Source organism: Daldinia caldariorum (assembly GCF_022478825.1).
Source record: "Daldinia caldariorum strain CBS 122874 unplaced genomic scaffold F4812scaffold_6, whole genome shotgun sequence".
NCBI classification, from domain to species: Eukaryota; Fungi; Ascomycota; class Sordariomycetes; order Xylariales; family Hypoxylaceae; genus Daldinia; species Daldinia caldariorum.
The window spans coordinates 1,581,785-1,586,097 of record NW_025953042.1 but is presented as its reverse complement, the minus strand read 5'-3'; positions in this window follow the sequence as shown (position 1 = coordinate 1,586,097).

The window sequence follows — 4,313 nt, the reverse complement described above, 5'->3', positions numbered from 1 at the left end:
CACATGGACCGGCGGATGATCATACAACCGATTTGAGATGATCCCGTCCCTCTTTCTCGGAAATGGCCAATCCTGCTACCTGGTCCGAGGGGACAAGAGAAACGAAATTGGGTTCGGAAGAAAAGTTATGGAATTGGAGTATTGCAACTTGCAGCATACGATGCTTCAGGAGTTGAATACTCAAGGAGTGACACGGGCCACAACAGACCAATGGTTCCTGCGTGATAGGCTGATGACAGATAAATGCTGGAACCCGATGTTGTGACTGTTTTAATCTGCGAGATCCGAACTCTGGGTCGGTCTTGGAATGAGAGAGAGATGATTGTCAAGGTCTTGTGCGACAACTGCCTTGCTTGCCTTGTTCCGTTGAATGCCAGAGGATTACGACAAGTCTATTGTCTCTTTCCCTTTTGCCTCTGGGCCGCCCCTTTTGCTTCGTATCCCCCCACGAGCAGGAAAGCTCTGATAACCGGGACTTGGATCCGAATGGAATTAATTCTAAGCCAACCGATCGTTCGCGTATCGGGTCGAGTATCGCCTCGTTGCTTAGGGGATGAAAGGAATGACTACGGTTAGAATTGTCGGGGCAGAGTAAACGAACAATCGACAAAGAGAGCGAGGGCCGAAGGAAGCAAAAACAAAAAAAAAGCGATTGACTGGCTGCTGATAATAGTAAACAAGTAAATGAGGGTCACCCACGGACCACAGACCACGGATCACGGACCGGAAACCAAATCAGAACACAAGACAAGACAAGACAAGACAAAAACAAAGTGACTGACAAGTCAGTGAGTTAGTTTAGTTCAAGACGAAAGTGGGAAAACCGAGTGAGTGGAAAAAATGAGGGTAACGGAATAAGGATTGGTGAATGCCAAGAGCGTTGAAAATGGAGCTTATCCTGGAAGAGAAGCCCCTCCTCCCCTGCATAACGGTGCAGGGTCCTGCATAGGGTGCGAGTGCCAGGCGGCAGGGGGGACTCAGGTACCTACTTATGTTAGGTACAATGCCTTAGGTACCTGGCATCTACCCAAGTACCTAGGTACCTAACCTAACCTAACCTCATAGGTAATCTAAAGTAAGCAACAGCAGATGTATTAGTACAACGCCGTGTAAGCTATCCCATTTACACTATCAACTAAACCACATGGGATTCGAACAAATCTCGGTCCCCATCTTTCGCCCAATAGTCGGTGCTGTTTTCCTGGGAGATTGCGCTGTTTCTCCTACCTAATGTTACTTCGATGTTCCGTGTCTCTAGAATAACCCAAAGCAAGTTAAGCCTATCCGATAGTTTATTGGACGATTATATCCTTACTTACCACATGTCTTACCAGATGTAGCTTAATTGCTTAGCGCTTTAGCACGAAGCTAGCCTCGGGTTACGTACCTGAATAAGCATGTACCTATACCTTTTAATGTATCAATTATACGCACTGGGCTGGTCGCTAATACCTACATTAGGTACCTGTAACTGGCAAAGAAAAGAATTGGATTCTTTTTTTTTTTCTTCAAACAAGCGCATCGGCTCGCCCATCTCCACATAGAAAGAAACTCGATGTTTGTCAATTGCAAAAACTACCTAACCTACTATGTATAGTTATAGACCTTATTACTTAGGATAGACAATAGTAGGATTAGGTACCTAGGTTTGGTAGGAAGAAAGATACATTAGGGTCGCAAAGTCACACATGCGGACAGAAAAGACGAAGCTATTGATTAGGAAACCGTCTTGGCAAGCCTATTCGATTGTATTGTATTCGATGGCGTGAGTAAAAGAAAAAGGAGAGGGCGTATTCGAACTAAAAACGTCAACAATAGTCTATGTGCCCCCAGCATTTGAAGGATTACATATATATGATATGATTGTGTTGTTGGTCTTATGATCTCAATTTCATGATGCTATTACATGACAAGAATCCGCGCTTATTTCATTGTGGTTATTCTCTAGGTTAACCAGCAATTTTTCTTCAGATACTACAAAGAGATTTTCAAATTGCCAATATCCAGAGAGGTTTATGTACCTACATAGTAGTTACAATCCCATGTCTGGAGGATGTAAATCCATCAAGGCACCGCATAGTAAACCCTGTCCAACAAGAGAAAATCATTATGGGACCAGAATAATTAATGACAACCTAACGAAATATTGGCTTTTTCTAGAACATGTCGATCATAATGCTTTTCTTTTATCCTTGCTAATAATAGTGGATATCACGTACAAGGTGGAGGGAAAAGAACTTGCAAAAACATATCCTAGGGTTTTATACACCGGTCACGTTAGGTTAGGTAGGTACCTATTCAAGTTAAATTGGAAGATGACACAGATACTACTTTACGAACATATGTACGTAGATGTAGATGCCTATTAAGATCCGGAGGCGCTTTGAGGCGGTTGCACAGCAGCTAAGATGACGAGTAACGCTCAGCTGCCATGCAACGGTCTTATGTTAGACAACAGCGATCTCCCCCATCTTCCCATCGTCCCGTTCCCTACTTTGTTATATGTACCTACCTAGGTACCTATGTTCTACCCGCGGTTCGGATCTCATCTCCCTACTAGGAAAGATCTCAAGGAAGCGTTTGTCTAAATCTCAAACGACTACAGACTTGTGGCGTCCGTCTAACTATGTATCTGTCTACCTGTAACTAGGATAGCCCTTATTAAATTTGAGATATCCTGGCGTACTTGTCTAAACCAAATTGAGACAGAAGATTCATCAAGCGAGAAAAAAAAAGAAAGAAGAAAAAAAGCAATCAGGATAATCCGCCGGAAGCCCTAGGCCAATGCAGCCGCGGCACATCACCCGTCTATCCTCCCCGCCGGGACGGCTTGTCGTCCACACACATGGGACCAGACAGCCAGATCAGATCAGATGATTTAAGTAGGTAGTCTTGCAATTTTTTATGACAACGCCACTACTTAGCTAGTATCATGTTTTGACGAAAGACACACCTCTTTGCTTTGCTTTGCCTTGCTTTTCAGAATTCGTCTTTTTTGGAGGCTTTTTCAGCTGTACATTTCCCTCCTACTATTCGGCTATTGCCAGCTAAAATGAACGATATTCTCTCAGCTGAGGCCTTCTAACTACCTGTTATCGTGTTATATTCAAATCAATAGTTTCCTTGCCACACATGACTGCCTAGAAAAGCCAACGCCGCGGTAAGGCTTGAATACTCGAAACTGATTGACGACAAACACGAGGAGGAAGAGACGATCCGAAATTCAGGGGCTGAGAGGAATTTTCGTCTCAGCCTCTCGCTCAGACCAGACCGTGGCCTATGAGCTTTACCAACAACGTGGAAAGACACAGTAGATATTCGTCATAACTCGCACTATCGAAGCTAACCGCAACCCTCACGTCCCCATAAGTAGTGACTAGTATGTATAGATGTATAGTGACATCAAATTGTGAACAAGTGATTGATGCCCTGGGTGCGCGCTAAGTCCTATCAACGCAAGCTGACCAAAGCTTCCGCGGTCCAATTATATTACTGTTCCTGGCGCTTGGCCGCGCTCGGTTCCAGTGTCTTTCCCCTGAATTGGTGGGTAGCATCCGCATTTTCCATTTCCGTTTTCAACCTAAGCTTCTGATTTTCCATATTTTCTTGGGGGATTTTTTTTTTTCGTCGAAAGAAAATGGTGAATGTTCAAGTGCAAAGAAATCACCTTGCATCAATTATAACTCAACTGAAACACGGATTCAACATGTATAACCGATGCTACCTATGATATCCTATTTGATACGGAATATGATGCTCATCGAACGCTTGGGGCACGGTTCTATCACATCACGCTCGCCAGATTTCGAGGGTGTCAGATAGAAATATAATAGAGCTAAAACGAGGTGTTCAATCTCATGTGGCTATATCAGAAAGTATTTTCATAGAATGTCGAGGATTATCCTAAGCTCATATTTCGAATGGCATGGCTTCTCTGAACCAGGCATGTGCTCACTTCTCAGGCAAATAACCTATCAGTCTATCCGATATCTGACTTTTTAAAGACAATAAGGTCCAACATTGTATCCGTGGTACTTCGAGTTCCGGCAACTTGGATAAAGTTTATGACTCGCTGCGGCATCTTCCATCGTCCATTCTGATCCACTTTGTCTAGGGCTGGCTCTGTGGAATATCCATCACAACGCAAAGATCTAACTTGAATAGTAACCGGGAGCTTCTTTTTTTTTTTTTTTTTTTTTTTTTTTTTTTTTTTTTTTTGTGGGGGGGGGGGGGGGGGGGGGGGGGGGGGGGGGGGGGTGGATTGGAGGTGATTGGATGGATAGATGGGCTTTAAAGGTGTAACGTTAGTAAGG